This window comes from Oncorhynchus tshawytscha, linkage group LG23 (assembly GCF_018296145.1).
Source record: "Oncorhynchus tshawytscha isolate Ot180627B linkage group LG23, Otsh_v2.0, whole genome shotgun sequence".
NCBI lineage: Eukaryota > Metazoa > Chordata > Actinopteri > Salmoniformes > Salmonidae > Oncorhynchus > Oncorhynchus tshawytscha.
In genome coordinates, this window is record NC_056451.1 from 19,428,881 (window position 1) to 19,448,880 (window position 20,000).

Here is a 20,000-nt window from a genome sequence, read left to right on the forward strand (position 1 = left end):
AGGTGAGTGACCTCACGCAGGAGGCAGAGACTGAATGGACCATCCGGGCTGCTGACAGACAGGTGGTCACCTCGGCAACCAGGGAAACCCATTAAGCTGAGAAACCACACAAAAACAAGAATAAGCAAAAACAGATAACACATGTTTGTTTTTTAAAGAAGTACAAAATCAGGATAGCTTTAATAATGAATACAGAATACAGTGTCTGTTCATTCCCTACCATCAGCTATCCATTTCCTCTTTCATGAGGTTTCTGTTTGTACTGTATGGCTAGTCTTTGTTATTAGGTGTTATCTAAATGTACTGTATATCAGTGAAAGGCACATGGTACCGTTGTAATGGAGAATGTTTTTCTTCTTTAACTGACTGACTGGGAAATAAACATCCTCCATCTGTCCCAATGTAGCAGCTGGGCCAGCATCGCCAGGCAACCAGACATGCACACACATCACTCAACACTAGGATATATTCAGGTAATGGGGGCCAGATTAGGACAATTACATAGCCTGAAGCCATGTCACTGAGTGTAGTTTCCACAGAAAGATAAAGAAACATCTATTTTCCTGTCCACTTCTGTGCAGATGGACTGGTAGGACAATTACTTTTCCAGTAAGGAGAAGGTCATGGATTTAGATTGTATTGATTCCACTGTTAAGAGGACAAAACACAAGACAAAGGCCAGGGAATCTAATTCATTGTGGGTGGAAAGGAAAGAAGGGTTATATTCTGGCACCCTGACTATGTAGAAGGCTGGACTCTGAGAAGAGGGGTCGAGATGATAGATGGGATAAAACAACCTGTTTATGAGTTTTAAAATAGAAACTAATTACACCATCAATCCTGTTTGGGAGCTGAGCAATCCCGTCCCCCAACCCCCACCCAACCTGGACTAAAGCATCCGCCAACTCCTGGACAGTCTGTGGTGCAACGTGACGTTGGTGGATGGAGCGAGACATGATGTCCCAGATGTGCTCAATTGGATTCAGGTCTGGGAAACGGGGGGAACAGTCCATAGCATCAATGCCTTCCTCTTGCAGGAACTGCTGACACACTCCAGCCACATGAGGTCTAGCATTGTCTTGCATTAGGAGGAACCCAGGGCCAACCGCACCAGCATATGGTCTCACAAGGGGTCTGAGGATCTCATCTCGGTACCTAATGGCAGTCAGGCTACCTCTGGCGAGCACATGGAGGGCTGTGTGGCCCCCCAAAGAAATGCCACCCCACACCATGACTGACCCACCGCCAAACCGGTCATGCTGGAGGATGTTGCAGGCAGCAGAACGTTCTCCACGGCGTCTCCAGACTGCCACATGTGCTCAGTGTGAACCTGCTTTCATCTGTGAAGAGCACAGGGCGCCAGTGGCGAATTTGCCAATCTTGGTGTTCTCTGGCAAATGCCAAACGTCCTGCACGGTGTTGGGCTGTAAGCACAACCCCCACCTGTGGACGTCGGGCCCTCATACCACCCCCATGGAGTCGGTTTCTGATCGTTTGAGCAGACACATGCACATTTGTGGCCTGCTGGAGGTCATTTTGCAGGGCTCTGGCAGTGCTCCTCCTGCTCCTCCTTGCACAAAGGCGGAGGTAGCGGCCCTGCTGCTGGGTTCTTGCCCTCCTACAGCCTCCTCCACGTCTCCTGATGTACTGGCCTGTCTCCTGGTAGCGCCTCCATGCTCTGGACACTACGCTGACAGACACAGTAAACCTTCTTGCCACAGCTCGCATTGATGTGCCATCCTGGATGAGCTGCACTGACCAAAACATCAGCCAGGAAGCATAGGAACTGAGAAGTGGTCTGTAGTCACCACCTGCAGAACCACTCCTTTATTGGGGGTGTCTTGCTATTTGCCTATAATTTCCACCTGTTGTCTATTCCATTTGCACAACAGCATGTGAAATTTATTGTCAATCAGTGTTGCTTCCTAAGTGGACAGTTTGATTTCACAGAAGTGTGATTGACTTGGAGTTACATTGTGTTGTTTAAGTGTTCCCTTTATTTTTTTGAGCAGTGTATATATATATGTATATATTTTTTTTTTAAAGAGAGAGAGAGAGAGAGAGAGAGAGAGAGAGAGGTGACAAAAGGATACAGGATGAAAGAGAGAGACGAGGAAAAAAGATAGGGTCCAAATAGGGATGTGACGATTACAGAATTTTAGGAAACAATTAATTGTCATGCAAATGACCACAGTCATTGTCATAGTTGAGCTTGTGTGGCCTCTTGAGCTTGTAATGGATCTTTGAATATTAGCTATGACATACATACTAAATACAACAGCATTGGTGACACCCCTATCTCAAAAACGAATGGTTTGGACCACTTGAAACGTTTGGAATTGAAGCTTCTCCTCCTGACAGTGCCGTTCTGCTCGTAAAATGACTACCAAATGTACCCATTTCATGTAAAAATACAATTATCAACTTGAATATAAAAGCTGATAATTGTCCATAATTGCTGGTTCCACTATTATAATCTGACATTTAATACTCAAAATATATAATGAGACTAGAATTGCAAAGTGCTACTATTAATCATAAGTATATCCCTAATCACAATGGTACGAGTATAGTCCTCCCTGTGAATGTTAACGTCATAATCATGTTATTACTAACGGTCATGTAAATGCAGTACCCGATCATAATCACAATCAATTCTTGTTTTTTATTTGAATCCACACACAGGAGTCAAGAACTTCTGTCACCTAGTCTACTTGTGTACACAGCAGGCAAACATGTAAATGAGTTTATGGTAAACAAAAGGTTATCTAATCAATCCTGGTTGGAAGAAAAATTTACTTCCCTCCGGTTTCTGCCGTGCTATTTTTTATTTCATGTTGTTGTTGTTGCCAACCCTGCTCACTTATCTGAGACATTAGTATTCCACAGCGCGGCTAAACCACCTGCAGATTGACGTACACTTGACCTCTATATATGACTATTCCACTTACATATGAACACACAGCACATGAACACACACAGAAACAAACGCACGCACGCACACACAAACAAAACTCGCACAACCTACTTACTAACAACCTTATATTTCTTTACTTTACTCTTATTATTATCTATCCGGGTGCCTACTCTCTTTACCTTGCCTTCATGTATATATCAACCTCAAGTAGCTCGTACCTCTGCACACTGACCTCTGTCATTGCCAACAAAGGGTATATAACACAGTATTGAGATAAACTTTTGTTATTGACCAAATACTTATTTTCCACCATAATTTGCAAATAAATTCATTAAAAATCCTACAATGTGATTTTCTGGATTTTTTAAAAATCATTTTGTCTGTCACAGTTGAAGTGTACCTATGATGAAAATTACAGGGCTCTCTCATCTTTTTAAGTGGGAGAACTTGCACAATTGGTGGCTGACTAAATACTTTTTTGCCCCACTGTAGCTCCCCATTGATCTGGTACTCCCTGTATATAGCTCCACATTGATCTGGTACTCCCTGTATATAGCTCCACATTGATCTGGTACTCCCTGTATATAGCTCCACATTGATCTGGTACTCCCTGTATATAGCTCCACATTGATCTGGTACTCCCTGTATATAGCTCCACATTGATCTGGTACTCCCTGTATATAGCTCCACATTAATCTGGTACTCCCTGTGTATATAGCTACACATTGATCTGGTACTCCCTGTGTATATAGCTACACATTGATCTGGTACTCCCTGTGTATATAGCTACACATTGATCTGGTACTCCCTGTGTATATAGCTACACATTGATCTGGTACTCCCTGTGTATATAGCTACACATTGATCTGGTACTCCCTGTGTATATAGCTACACATTGATCTGGTACTCCGTGTATATAGCTACACATTGATCTGGTACTCCCTGTGTATATAGCTCCATTCTTGGGTATTTTATTTGATTTCTCTTTTGTTCGTTACTATTTAAAACTATATATATATATATATATATATAATTCAACTTAGCATCTTTGGGAACGGTTCGAATTTCAATGTAAAGTCTACACCAGTTGTATTCGGTGTATGTGATAAATAACATTTGATTTGAACAACCCACTTAGCTGTAACAGTGAGGTTTACTGGGGGCCTCAGACTTACCGATGCTGAGGTTGTTTAGGTGTGGAGTCAACACTCCATCTGGGTAGACTTTGATCATGAGGAAGATGTCAGTGGCTGCAGTCCCCTGTGTGGAGTCCAGTGTAGCTGGTACCAGTGTTTCCTCGACTGGCGTGTAGGGCTTCACCACATCACTGTCTACACATATAGCATTAACATTAGCAATGAATTACATGGGATGCTATGGGATTAGCAGTAGCCCAGATATAGTGTTAGCCAACTACACATTTCATAAGGCTTGTTTTTCTCTGGAGGCAGGAAGGAGCTGGTACGATGTACATTACTGGTGGTTTTAGATTTTAGTGATGTTATATACATATAGGCTTCAACCACTACCCTGAGAGCAATTGATTCAGTATAGCGTCATTGACCTTTCGTAGGGTTAAACACCGGTATAAACTGATTTATAACGCCATATTGGGTAAAATGCCACTATCTGTTTAAAATTTTAAAAAATCAGATCAGTAAATGTATATAAATTACAGTCACATTCTCATTTACTTTTAACAGTACCAAGAATTAGAATAGGTAATGGTGGAAATAGTTAGTTACTCAACTCAGTGGTCCTGGAATTCTCTCCTGAACATTTAACCATTTGATGATCTAGTCACGTTGGTGGAGTTTAAACACTTGGTCGACGTAAATATCATAGAAGCGTGTAATTGTCTCGAGGACAGCTGTTTTTTTTTGTTATGACATTTGTGTTTCTTTATGTAATAGTTGTACTGTATGTGTGTCTATAGTTTTATTCAATGTTGTGTTAGTGTATCTAAGTTGTTTTGTCTGAAACATTGTTCCCCCTGCTGCTGTTGGACCAGGTCTTGCTTGAAAAGTAGATTTTATCTCAATGAGAAAAGCATGTATAAATAAAGGTTAAATAAAATGTAAAAAATGTAGCATAGCACAAGCACTAGCAATGGACCGCATGGGCTGCTATGGGATTAGCTCTAGCCTAGATGTAGCGTTAGCATTAGCATGGATCTATAGGCTAGGCCTTACCTTGAATGAGGGCCTTGAGGTAGATGTGTTTCCCAACTGGCACGTGCATGAGTGTCCCTAGAGGGAGTTGTAACCGGAACACCCAGGTGTCGTGTGTGACCTCCGTCTTAGAAACTAACAAACACTCCTTGTAGAAGATCACTGCAGAGAGAGAGTGAATAACTAACACGTGATTTTGGTTAATAGGGGAAGGTAATAAAGTCAATTCACAAGAGCGATGGATAAACATTTCTTTGGATGTGTCTGAAATGGCATTCTGGCTCTTTCTTTCGTCTTTTCTCGATTCCTCACTTCCTCTCTCCTTGCCTCCTCCTCAAAACGCATTGAAGGAGAAAGTACAAGGTCCCTCCCCTCTTACATTCTCCTCTCAAGCCTTTTGAGAAGAAGGTGAGAAGTGAGGTTGTGAGGAATCAAGGAAAGACGTATTGGAAAAGAGACCCTATTCATACCTCGATCTTTCCTCATGAAAAGAGAATCATGGAATTCCAGTAGTTCACCAAGCTCCTCCCACTTTCCTTTGGCCGCTTTACGCATGCTGACCTGAATCTTCCCCACAGCACACGCTGTGTGGACTGTACCAGCATAGCGAGAGAGCGAGAAGGAGAAAGATGGGGAGGGAGGGATCGAGGGAGGGAGTTGGTAAATGTTAACAGTTTGTCAGCTTTAGCTTATGAAAAGACATCAGACCATAAAATGTTCTCCTTACCAGCAGCGCTTCCATCTACTTCTTGGGCTAGACCTGAAAAAGAGAGCCTCCTAGTGAGTTGTTTACCAGAAATTAATATAAATTAAATGCATCACCCCATTTACAGAGAGATAGAGAAGGAAAGAGAGAGAGTAAGAGAGGGACAGACAGGGTGATAGCGATAGAGGGTTTAGTGGAAATGGGCACAGTGTTTCTTTCCTCTGGTTGACACAGTCAATATTTCCCTCCAACATTAATAAGCCAGTGATAAACATTGGACACTAATTGTGTCAAGTCCTCCAGGCTGGAACACAGATGGAGAAATAAGCCTTGAGAGCAATCAATAATATAATTACAGCTGATAATGGACTAGGTCTGTGATGGTCATGGAATTTTAGATTACGATAATTGGCCAGTCAAAATGACCATCGTCACAGTAACAACCGTTCGAATAGCAAACAATAAGAAGAATGAGAAAAAAAAACATTTTTTGAGGCACATTTTCTCTTCCTCCTCTTCGCTCCTGACCGCATGTGCTGTGTAGTGCTGGCGGGGGGGGAGGGGGTCATTGCCTATGCAACCAAAGACTAATTTGCTACAACACCTTGCTTGTTTCAGCAAGGAGCAAAAATTTCATCCCATTGTTAATAGTCCATGTTACGGCAGAAATGGACTCGACCGCACAAATGTCGGCAGTCCCGTCTTCAGTCAGCTGTTCGTTTAACACCAAAATAAATCAATAAATGTACGTACATTTTTTAAGGGGGTATTCATCAGTTTAGGGTAAAGGTAATTGTGCCAGCCCTAACTAGGGTACAGAATAGCATTGTGACAAATGTAAAAAATGTCAACGTTAAAACTGCAATTTTTATTGTTTAAACAATAAGAAAGAAAATCATAAAACTATTTACAATGCAGATATGGTGCTGCATATGACCGCCAGCGGGCAATGCTGTTAAAACTACCGCAGTCATGGCAACCCATAGACTGTAAAAGATATATGGACAAAGCCATCAATGACATCACCCCATTGTTTCCTATGAGAATGCTCAGTGGAGCATTTGAAGATCAGAAAGTGTATTTTCAGCAAGTCACCATCTTGCATCATGGAGGACTTTTTGAATCATTGCATGTGCAGTTTGAGCTAGTCTAAGTGACGTTGCAGGCTAGCTCAGTGCTGCCTCCTCTCATTAACCTCTTGAAACTAGGGGGCACTATTTTCATTTTTGGAAAAATAACGTTCCCAAAGTAAACAGGCAATTTTTCAGGACCAGATAATAGAATATGCATATAATTGACAGCTTAGGATAGAAAACACTCTAAAGTTTCCAAAACTGTAAAAATATTGTCTGTGAGTATAACAGAACTGATATTGCAGGCGAAGCCTGAGAAAAACCCAATCAGGAAGTGACCCTTATTTAGAAACCTCTGCGTTCCTATGCGTCCCTATTGAGCAGTGAAAGGGATATCAACCAGATTCTAGTTTCTATGGCTTCCCTAATGTGTCTATTGTCACAAGACATAGTTTCAGGCTTTTATTTTGAAAAATGAGCGTGAGCGACAACATTGCGTCAGTGGTCACCTGATGGCTCTCAGAGTGATATGTGCGTAATAGACAAATGCAGCCATTGTTTCTCTCGCTCCTACTAAGAAGCCAACTGACCCGGTTGATATATTATCGAAAGATATTTGAAAAACACCTTGAGGATTGATTATAAAAAATGTTTACCATGTTTCTGTCGATATTATGGATCTAATTTGGAATATTTTTCGGCGTTGTCGTGACCGCAATTTCCGGTCGATTTCTCAGCCAAACGTGAAGAACAAATGGAGCTATTTCGGCTACAAAAATAATCTTTATGGAAAAAAGGAACATTTGTTATCTAACTGGGAGTCTCGTGAGTGAAAACATCCGAAGCTCATCAAAGGTAAACGATTTAATTTGATTGCTTTTCTAATTTTCGTGACCAAGCTGCCTGCTGCTAGATAGGCATTATGCTATGCTAGGCTATCGATAAACTTACACAAATGTTTGTCTTGCTTTGGCTGTAAAGCATAATTTCAAAATCTGAGATGACAGGGTGATTAACAAAAGGCTAAGCTGTGTTTCAATATATTTCACTTGTGATTTCATGAATATGAATATTTTCTAGTAATATTTTTTGTCCGTTGCGTTATGCTAATTAGTGTCAGTTGATGACAATTCTCCCGGATCCAGGAGCGGTAGTTCCAAGATTAAGTATCTCAAGTTGAAAGCCGACCGAGGTACTGCAGGCTGCCATTAGCAACTACAGTTGAAGTCGGACGTTTACATACTCTTGGGTTGGCGCCACCCCCTTGGGTTGTGCCGTGGCGGTGATCTTTGTGGGTTATACTTTGTGGGCTATACTCTGCCTTGTCTCAGGATGGTAAGTTGGTGGTTGAAGATATCCCTCTAGTGGTGTGGGGGCTGTGCTTTGGCAAAGTGGGTGGGGTTATATCCTTCCTGTTTGGCCCTGTCCAGGGGTCTCATCGGATGGGGCCACAGTGTCTCCTGACCCCTCCTGTCTCAGCCTCCAGTATTTATGCTGCAGTAGTTTATGTGTCGGGGGGGCTAGGGTCAGTTTTTTATATCTGGAGTACTTCTCCTGTCCTATCCGGTGTCCTGTGTGAATTTAAGTATGCTCTCTCTAATTCTCTCTTTCTCTCTCTCTCGGAGGACCTGAGCCCTAGGACCATGCCTCAGGACTACCTGGAATGATGACTCCTTGCTGTCCCCAGTCCACCTGGCCGTGCTGCTGCTCCAGTTTCAACTGTTCTGCCTGTGATTATTATTATTTGACCTTGCTGGTCATTTATGAACATTTGAACATCTTGGCCATGTTCTGTTATAATCTCCACCCGACACAGCCAGAAGAGGACTGGCCACCCCACATAGCCTGGTTCCTCTCTAGGTTTATTCCTAGGTTTTGGCCTTTCTAGGGAGTTTTTCCTAGCCACCGTGCTTCTACACCTGCATTGCTTGCTGTTTGGAGTTTTAGGCTGGGTTTCTGTACAGCACTTTGAGATATCAGCTGATGTACGAAGGGCTATATAAATACATTTGATTTGATTTACAGACAGATTATTTAACTGATAATTCACTGTATCACAATTCCAGTTGGTCAGAAGTTTACATACACTAAATTGACTGCGCCTGTAAACAGCTTGAAAAATTCCAGAAAATGATGTCATGGCTTTAGAAGTTCTGATAGGCTAATTGACATAATTTGAGTCAATTGGAGGTGTACCTGTGGATGTATTTCAAGGCATACCTTCAAACTCAGTGCCTCTTTGCTTGACATCATGGGAAAATCCAAATAAATCAGCCAAGACCTCAGAAAACTAATTGTGGACCTCCACAAGTCTGGTTCATCCTTAGGAGCAATTTCCAAATGCCTGAAGGTAACCACGTTCATCTGTACAAACAATAGTACATAAGTATAAACACCATAGGACCACACAGCCGTTATACCGCTCAGAAAGGAGACGGGTTCTGTCTCCTAGAGATGAACATACTTTGGTGCGAAAAATGCAAATCAATCTCAGAACAACAGCAAAGGACCTTGTGAAGATGCTGGAGGAAACAGGTACAAAAGTATCTATATCCACAGTAAAATGAGTCCTATATTGACATAACCTGAAAGGCCGCTCAGCAAGGAAGTAGCCACTGCTCCAAAACCGCCATTAAAAAATCCAGACTACGGTTTGCAACTGCACATGGGGACAAAGATCATACTTTTTGGAGAAATGTCCTCTGGTCTGATGAAACAGAAATATAACTGTTTGGCCATAATGACCATCGTTATGTTTGGAGAAAAAAGGGGGAGGCTTGCAAGCCGAAGAACACCATCCCAACCGTGGCAGCATCATGTTGTGGGGGTGCTTTGCTGCAGGAAGGACTGGTGCACTTCACAAAATAGATGGCAACATGAGGAAGAAAAATTATGTGGACATATTGAAGCAACATCTCAAGACATCAGTAAGTTAAAGCTTGGTCGCATATGGGTCTTCCAAATGGACAATGACCCCAAGCATACTTCCAAAGTTGTGGCAAAATGGCTTAAGGAAAACAAAGTCAAGGTATTGGAGTGGCCATCACAAAGCCCTGACCTCAATCCCATAGAAGATTTGTGGGCAGAAATGAAAAAGCGTGTGCGAGCAAGGAGGCCTACAAACCTGACTCAGTTACACCAGCTCTGTCAGGAGGAATGGGCCAAAATTCACCCAACTTATTGTGGGAAGCTTGTGTAAGGCTACCTGAAACATTTGACCCCAAGTTAAACAATTTAAAGGAAATGCTACCAAATACTAATTGAGTGTATGTAATCGTCTGACCCTCTGGGAATGTGATGAAAGAAATAAAAGCTGAAATAAATCATTCTCTCTACTATTATTCTGACATTTCACATTCTTAAAATAAAGTGGTGATCCTAACTGTCCTAAGACAGGGAATTTTTATGAGGATAAAATGTCAGAAATTGTGGAAAAACTGAGCTTAAATGTATTTGGCTAAGGTGTATGTAAACTTCTGACTTCAACTGTAAATTATCCTTCTGTGTGCGTTGAATACATTGTTGTTTGACATGGCAACAAATGAATAAGCCTGCCAGGGAGGAACAATTGACAGGGTAGGAACCAAAGTGTTGGTCAGTGTTTCCAGGGGACCCTAATTAGATGTTACATGTTTTCAAATTAAATCAAAGTTTATTTGTCACGTGCGCCAAATACAACAGGTGTAGACCTTAAGTAAAGAAATAAAACAGCCAAAAAAACAGGCTATATACAGTAGCGAGGCTACATACAGACACCGGTTAGTCAGGCTGATTGAGGTAGTATGTACATGTAGATATGGTTAAAGTGACTATGCATATATGATGAACAGAAAGTAGCAGTAGAGTAAAAGAGGGGTTGGCGGGTGGTGGGTGGCAGGACACAATGCAGATAGCCCGGTTAGCCAACGTGCGGGAGCACTGGTTGGTCGGCCCAATTGAGGTAGTATGTACATGAATGTACAGTTAAAGTGACTATGCATATATGATAAACAGAGAGTAGCAGCAGCGTGAAAAGAGGGTTTGGGGTTGGGGGGGGCACACAATGCAAATAGTCCGGGTAGCCATTTGATTACCTGTTCAGGAGTCTTATGGCTTGGGGGTAAAAACTGTTGAGAAGCCTTTTTGTCCTAGACTGGGCACTCCGGTACAGCTTGCCATGCGGTAGCAGAGAGAACAGTCTATGACTGGGGTGGCTGGGGTCTTTGACAGTTTTTAGGGCCTTCCTCTGACACCGCCTGGTGTAGAGGTCCTGGAAGGCAGGCAGCTTAGCCCCAGTGATGTACTGGGCTGTACGCACTACCCTCTGTAGCGCCTTGCGGTCAGAGGCCGAGCAATTGCCGTACCAGGCAGTGATGCAACTAGTCAGGATGCTCTCGATGTTGCAGCTGAAGAACCTTTGGAGGATCTCAGGACCCATGCCAAATCTTTTTAGTTTCCTGAGTTTCCTGACGGGGGAATAGGCTTTGTTGTGTCCTCTTCACGAGAAACACCGTTTTCATGCTACTTCGATACATCTACGACCAGAAGTTACTTTTTCGCAGCAGGTTAGGATAATTCATGCAGCAGGTTAGGAGACTGAGGTTAAGGTTAGGAAAAGGGTTAGGGTTAGCAAAAAACACTCTTCTAACCTGCAAAGAAAATCACATCTGGCCGTAGCTGTATCGAAGTGGCGTGAAAAGAGTGCGTCACAGTTGTTTTACCTAATGTAGCTAGCTAACATATTCATGCTTCACCTATTCACCTCTGAGTTAGAAGATAACGTTGCACAAACAACATGCTTATCGAGGCCTACACCAGCACTGGTACCTAGTGATGGGGAAACAAAGCTAATTCCAGTAAATGACTTCCTAGTACACTGCTTAGCGATTTCAACGCATGCCTTGGAGCCATACAGGACTTCGCTGCTGTCACGTCCCTGTCATTTTCCCAACTGTTAACGACGATGAAGTTCAGAGCGCTTTATATCCGTGGCAAATCATTTGAAAGATGCATATCTCCTCCTACTAAAGTTACAGCATTATTGCGTTAGGCATGTTCACTTTATGATGATGATGATCGGGACCTGTTAGTGCTAGGTGTGATAACTGCACTGTGATTTACATTTTATGGGAGGAAATAAGAAAAATATATAATAATAAATAGTTTTTCGGTTAACGATGCCAACTTGGTTGAAACGTTCACACCCCTAGTACAGGATGGTTAGGGAGAAAGAGAGAGAGTATGGCTGTAATAGATGGATAAAAGAAAGGAGATTGAAAGAGGCGGCTACGACAAGTCATGTCAGAAAACAGCTCCCTGGCATAGTGGACAGTCAAAGGAAGCATGTAGGACATTTTCCCCAGAAGAACCTCCACCCGTAGAACACCATCTTGCAGGTCAACTATGGTACAGCCAGAGCTGGGGAGCTGAGATAGGAGAGGGGGTAAAATAGTGGAGAGAAAATAAGGGAGAATAAGGAAAGAGGGGAGGGGAGTGAGGTTAAAGAACAATTGCTGCACGTTCTGGCTCACATTTCACTCAAATCTTGCCATTTAAAATTTGCAAGGTGGGGATGTTTACCTTCCGTTTGGTGTAAACCACAATATTGACTGTGACATCAGTTTGAAACCAGTCAAACCTAAAAATAAAAATGTACAGATACAGTATGTTCATTACCTTCTCACATCTATCAATCACACCTCACATCATCCAGTCTGTCACCATTCTCAATATCATAACAGTTGTTCTTGTTGTTTTGTGAGTGTACCTGGGCCGGGCATACCTGGGTTGGGGTGGTGGCGGGGCGGCTGAGGGTTGCAGTGATGAGGAGGGTGAGGGAGGGGTGAGGAAAGCAGGAGGGAGCATGGAGGTGGGCGGAGGAGGGGGAGCTAGACCTGAGGAGAGAGAGAGAGAGACAAGAGTAAGGACTCTGATTTCAGCCACACCGAATATAGAACACCCACACACAAATACCAGACAGTACAGAACAATCACAGGGCTTTTAGTGCATTATTCTTATTGTTATTTTGTACATGACCATTTAAATGAGTGATGCTGTCCTTTATCACAGACTGAGCTGTGGAGACAAATTAGAAAGGGTCCAAAAACATCCTGCATGAAAGAGAGACTACGGTGCATTAAAGTCCTGAGACTGAGGGATTGTGTGTTACTGTACCTTTGAGAGCAGTGCTGGCCTTCACAGCCATCCTCCCTACCAGACACTCCTTTAACATGGACTCATAGTTCACCCACCGGTGGATCTGCTCATATGGCCACAGATACAGGGACAAAGGGTGAAAGTGAGCAATAGAGCTTAGACACGCACGGCATCATAACACACATTATGTGCGTTAATGTTTTGAACTTGTGTGTTTTAACATGTGAACTTCCAAGGTAGTCCTTTAACTCGGGAAAGTCCAATGAGAGCTGACCTGGTCAAAAAGGTCTGTTCCGTCTATCCCAGCTGCCTTCATCAGTTCCTCTTCTTCTCCAGGGTGGAAATCCATGTAGAGGCTTACATTATAAACCATGCCTGAGACACACACAGGAAATAACAGTATTTATTCACTAAATACTCACAAAATTCACAATACATTTTTAATTGTAAATTGCTAAATAAGCCATTCACAATAAAAAAAATGTTTAAATATCTGTATATTAGGGCTAACTCGTGTATGCGGGCCCACTCACACCGACAAATATAACAGTGAATTCAGCAAATACATTCAAAGAAATGTTTATGAATGATTAAACTATGATTGAACTATTTGTAATGTATGGTGTTGAGGGGGAGTTGAAGGCTGTGCCCAGCCTCCAATGCTTTCTATAGAAAGCCTTCTCGGAACATAAAGACACATGCCCTACTCAAAGACATTATCCCAACAAACACAACATTTTCCTCCCAACATAAGGACATAGCCACGCTGTAGCCAGGTGAGTTACTGACGCTGAAAACAGACACAGTCTCAAGGAAACACTGTGTATGAGAGGAGAAGGTATGTACACCACAGGGAACCTTCATTTGTGTATATAATCGCCAATAACTGTCTTATAGCCTACTGATATTAAATTGGTTAGCTAATGCCTTCATCACACATCCCTATGGGAGTGCTGATGAGTGCGATCAACAAATCTGAAAACATGAATAACAATGAGACATGATGATAATGGCATCAGCATACGGTTGTGTAATTGCATATTTCTTCTCTACAACCTAATGCTGCTGCTGGGTGTAGTGATTTGTTGTTTTAAAGACTGATTATCAAATAAGTCATAAAAAATGATTGCTGTATGCCAAGCATATGTGAGTGTATTGGTTTGGGTAAGAAAGAGCGGTATAGGGAGGGAAGAGAGAAAGAGATGAATACAACGGAAGGAAGGGGACCCCTGTTCTGCTCTGAATCACAAGAAGTGGTCCTAGTCACTAAAGCCTGCATAATCTTCCTTCACAGCAAATTCAATTAAGCTTTATTACTCAATGTCCTTTGACAAATGAACCCACTCCATGACTACCAATGAGTGCATTTATCTCAATGACGCACATGTGGAAATGAGAGGATGAAATGTGTTAGATTTCTTCCGGAAGTGATTCCTCACGAAACACAGACAAAAAAAGACCATGATTTGGGGGATTTTCACTCTATGTAATCCATATACAGACTTTTTCCACATTTTGTTACGTCACAGCCTTATTCTAAAATGGATTACATGTTTTTTTCCCTAATCAATCTACACACAATACCAGATAATTACAAAGTAAAAACGGGTTTGTAGAAATGCATTACAAATCAAAACTGAAATATCACGTTTACATAAGTATTCAGACCCTTTACTCAGTACTTTTTTGAAGCACCTTTGGCAGCGATTACAGCCTTGGGTCTTCTTGGGTATGACGCTACAAGCCTGGCACACCTGTATTTGGGGAGTTTCTCCCATTCTTCTCTCCAGATCCTCTCAAGCTCTGTCAGGTTGGATGGGGAGCGTCGCTGCACAGGTCTCTCCAGAGATGTTTGATCGAGTTCAAGTCCGGGCTCTGGCTGGGCTACTCAAGGACATTCAGAAACTTGTCCCAAAGCCACTCCTGCGTTGTCTTGGCCTTGTGCTTAGGGTCTTTGTCCTGTTGGAAGGTCAACCTTCGCCCCAGTCTGATGTCCTGAGCACTCTGGAGCAGGTTTTCCTCAAGGATCTCTCTTTTCCTTGATCCTGACTAGTCTCCCAGTCCCTGCGGCTGAAAAACATCCCCACAGCATGATGCTGCCACCACCATGCTTCACCGTAGGGATGGTGTCAGGTTTCCTCCAGATGAACTCCAAAGAGTTCAATCTTGGTTTCATCAGACCAGAGAATCTTGTTTCTCATGGTCTGAGAGTCCTTTCTGTGCCTTTTGGCAAACACCAAGTGCCTGTCATGTGCTTTTTACTGAGGAGTGGCTTCCGTCTGGCCACTCTACCATAAAGGCCTGATTGGTGGAGTGCTGATGAGATGTTTGTCCTTCTGGAAGGTTCTCCCATCTCCACAGACTGACCATCAGTTTCAGAGTGACGCCCCCCGATTGCTTAGTTTGGCCGGACGATCAGCTGTAGGAAGAGTCTTGGTGGTTCCAAACTTCTTCCATTTAAGAATGATGGAGGCCACTGTGTTCTTGGGGACATTCAATGCAGCAGACTTTTTGGGGGTACCAATCCCCAGATCCGTGCCTCGACACAATCCTGTCTCGGAGCTCCACAGATAATTCGTTTCGACCTCATGGCTTGGTTTTGGCTCTGACATGAATTGTCAACTGAGGGACCTCATATAGACAGGTGTGTGCCTTTCCAAATCATGTCCAATAAATTGAATTTACCACAGTTTGACTCCAATCAAATTGTAGAAACATCTCAAGGATGATCAATGGAAACAGGATGCACCCGAGCTCAATTTTGAGCCTCATAGGAAAGGGTCTTAATAATTATTTAAATAAGATATGTCTTATATTTTTTATACATTTGCAAACATTTCTTCAAACCTATTTCACTATGTAATCCATTTTAGAATAAGGCTGTAACGTAACAAAATGCACTGTAATAGTCCTTTGGAGAAAGGATTGTTGACATGGACTTGACATTTGTATTTAAAACCATAATTCAGAAAAGATTTATCAAAGTTAGCATATTTTGTCCTAACTTAGGCCTCCTTTAAGACTCCATAGTGGTTCATCTGTAGGTGCTACAAAGCAAACATTGGTGTCATATGAAGCTTTACCGCTTGCTCTGTAATATGAGTAGTATTTTTATTTCAGTAACTTTTTCTTTACATTAACTTATGAGTATTGAAAAATATAAACATATAAACATGATATTGAAATTGGCAAATGTTTTAATATATGGATGAACATAATATAATCTACAGACTTAGCAAAGTTCCAGAGTGGGATCTCTGTTACTTTAAGAGTTATGACCCAATTTGTAAGCATTAACAAAAGAGTGAATTTGAAAAATGATTCAAACTGGTGATTTGCAGGATGTGCAATGATACAAGTAAAAGGAGGGCTGTGATTGGTTACAATGCTGAACTAAGCCAATTTTTTTTAAAGGGCCATAACTTTAAAACTAGCAGAGATCCCAGTCTGGAACTTTGATATGCCCGTAGAGTATATAATGTTCAACAATATATTGCATTTTTAAACATTTTCTATAGTCATGTTGTATGATTAAATACTCTGCAATGAATGCAAGACATTTTTTTGTGAAATCAAAATAGTACTCATATTACAGAGCAAGTGGTAAAGCTTCATAAGAAATACATGTTTGCTTTGTATTGCAGCATTGACAGGTTAAACATTATTGGCTATTAAAGGAGGCCTGGGCAAGGCAAAATGTAATAAATATGCCACCTTTGATGAACTATTTCTCAATTATGCTTTTAGATACAAATATCAAATACAAACTTTCCTTGAAAGGACTATTCTATGGATTACATTTTGTAAAAACAAAACAAATCATGGCATTTGTTTTGTGAGGAATCATTAAATTAGGACTACAGAAGGTGGAGAGAAGAATTGTGTACAGATAGTATGTGGCTACTGTGTGTGAATGTGTACTTTTCACATTTATTTTCCTGAACAATTTAAGTAATAGCACAGTTTCTCCAACTCTAGCCCTGGAGAGGCATTGAGCCCTTGATTAGTTAAATCTAGTGTGTTAGTACTGGGCTTAAACAAAAACCTGCAAAACGCCAGGACCAGTGTTGTGTGTGTGTGTATACAGTATAAGGCTAGCTTGTGTCACCTCGTATGCAGGTCCAACAGTCGCCCGAGTGTTGTGTTTTTGCAGCTCCTCCTCTGTGACGTCTATGAGTCTACCTCTCATCCCTGTCAGATCCCGGCCACTCTTAGCCACACGGATCCAGTCCATCAGACTGTGGCCAGGCTTCAATGCTGCCTGAAACAACATGGAAGAACAGCACTCACAGATCGCGACTCTTCGAAAGCAGGCCAAATTCTGAAGACGGTTGCACACACATACGGTATAAGACGGGCCTTCGATTAACACACGGCAATAAAGTACAAACTCTTGGGGTTGTGAACCACTGTGAAATTATGTTTCCGTTGTGTCACAAGAAACACATTTCCCTGAAGTGACACTAGTTGAGTAATTTAGCTAGCTAACTGAAACGCCCAAATATGTCCATAATATCAGACATATGAAATAATCGGTGAGATGGATCTCGACCGAACAAAATGACACTTACAATAAATACATTTTTCGTACAAAAAATATTTGACTATGTAAATAACACCTATTTGGTGTCAAAAACTACATTCCCGCGGTAGCTGCAGATGATGTCGCAATATGATGATGAAATGGTCAAACCACTTAAAGTAAAACTGTATCCAAAATACCTAGAGCGCCATCTAGTGTAAAGATACATCTCAACAGTCGCCCTGATACAGTACAAAGCGCCCAGAAAATTTCAGAAGACGATGTAAATAAATGTAAAATATGTATGTTTTTATAGGGTATCTTTTTTGGCAATATAAATGTGAGTATTTGGAAATGCTAAATGATAACTTAGAACACGTGGCCTACCTGGTATGAAACCAGAGAAAAAAATTCCCTCCCCCCTCATCGTCCTCCGAATCCTCGTTGGAATGATTTAACATCCCAATATGTTAATAATTGCCATAGGCCTACAGTTATTTTGTCACAATTCAGAAATGTGATTATCCCATGTATCACATGGGCCTTGAACGTACAATGGCCTATTGCAAAACGATATAAAAAGACGTCTTGAGTTTATTTACATGACCAACAAGCGTCAGTGCAGGGATAGTTCTACGTCCCTACGTAATCTGATTAGTCAAATCTCACTAAGAGGATTCCTAGGTGGAAATAGTTTCTTCTTCACACGTGACTTCAAAATAAAAGCCCAAAGTACATGGACTCTATTTCACCTGTATTTTAAACTCATTATTTAATAATGTATGTGATTTTGGGGGAGTGGCTGAAACAGCTCCCTTTTTTCATTCACATGCACACACATACGGTAGATGCGTGAGAGAGCTGTTGAATGGCCAGTTGGGCAGTAATGAAGGGAAGCTTGTGCTGACCAGAGCAACACCTGGACACAGCAGGAGTCCTCCCTACCAGACACTCCGCTCTCTCTCTCTCTCTCTTGCTCTCTCTCTGTCTCTCTGTCTCTCTCTCTCTGTCTCTCTCGCTTTCTCTGTCTCTCTCTCTCTCTCTCTCTCTCTCTCTCTCTCTCACACACACACACGCAGGCCTGCTGTGCCTTTTGTCAGGCTTTATATAGTTAATACACTGAGTCTCTCTGCTGGTACACTGTTCTGTAAGGTGTTCTGTAGGTGGCAGTGCAACCAAGAGCCTGAGTCTCTCTGCTGGTACACTGTTCTGTAAGGTGTTCTGTAGGTGGCAGTGCAACCATGAGCCTGAGTCTCTCTGCTGGTACACTGTTCTGTAAGGTGTTCTGTAGGTGGCAGTGCAACCAAGAGCCTGAGTCTCTCTGCTGGTACACTGTTCTGTAAGGTGTTCTGTAGGTGGCAGTGCAACCAAGAGCCTGAGTCTCTCTGCTGGTACACTGTTCTGTAAGGTGTTCTGTAGGTGGCAGTGCAACCATGAGCCTGAGTCTCTCTGCTGGTACACTGTTCTGTAAGGTGGCAGTGCAACCAAGAGCCTGAGTCTCTCTGCTGGTACACTGTTCTGTAAGGTGTTCTGTAGGTGGCAGTGCAACCATGAGCCTGAGTCTCTCTGCTGGTACACTGTTCTGTAAGGTGTTCTGTAGGTGGCAGTGCAACCATGAGCCTGAGTCTCTCTGCTGGTACACTGTTCTGTAAGGTGTTCTGTAGGTGGCAGTGCAACCATGAGCCTGAGTCTCTCTGCTGGTACACTGTTCTGTAAGGTGTTCTGTAGGTGGCAGTGCAACCAAGAGCCTGAGTCTCTCTGCTGGTACACTGTTCTGTAAGGTGTTCTGTAGGTGGCAGTGCAACCAAGAGCCTGAGTCTCTCTGCTGGTACACTGTTCTGTAAGGTGTTCTGTAGGTGGCAGTGCAACCAAGAGCCTGAGTCTCTCTGCTGGTACACTGTTCTGTAAGGTGTTCTGTAGGTGGCAGTGCAACCATGAGCCTGAGTCTCTCTGCTGGTACACTGTTCTGTAAGGTGGCAGTGCAACCAAGAGCCTGAGTCTCTCTGCTGGTACACTGTTCTGTAAGGTGTTCTGTAGGTGGCAGTGCAACCATGAGCCTGAGTCTCTCTGCTGGTACACTGTTCTGTAAGGTGTTCTGTAGGTGGCAGTGCAACCATGAGCCTGAGTCTCTCTGCTGGTACACTGTTCTGTAAGGTGTTCTGTAGGTGGCAGTGCAACCATGAGCCCGAGTCTCTCTGCTGGTACACTGTTCTGTAAGGTGTTCTGTAGGTGGCAGTGCAACCAAGAGCCTGAGTCTCTCTGCTGGTACACTGTTCTGTAAGGTGTTCTGTAGGTGGCAGTGCAACCAAGAGCCTGAGTCTCTCTGCTGGTACACTGTTCTGTAAGGTGTTCTGTAGGTGGCAGTGCAACCATGAGCCTGAGTCTCTCTGCTGGTACACTGTTCTGTAAGGTGGCAGTGCAACCAAGAGCCTGAGTCTCTCTGCTGGTACACTGTTCTGTAAGGTGTTCTGTAGG

At 42.6% G+C, this 20,000-nt stretch overlaps 1 pseudogene; it reads right to left on the minus strand.

Annotated features, from left to right (window-relative positions):
* LOC112222521 overlaps positions 1-17,682 on the minus strand; it is a 19,770-nt pseudogene extending 2,088 nt beyond the window's left edge.
* Positions 17,683-20,000: the final 2,318 nt, after the last annotated feature.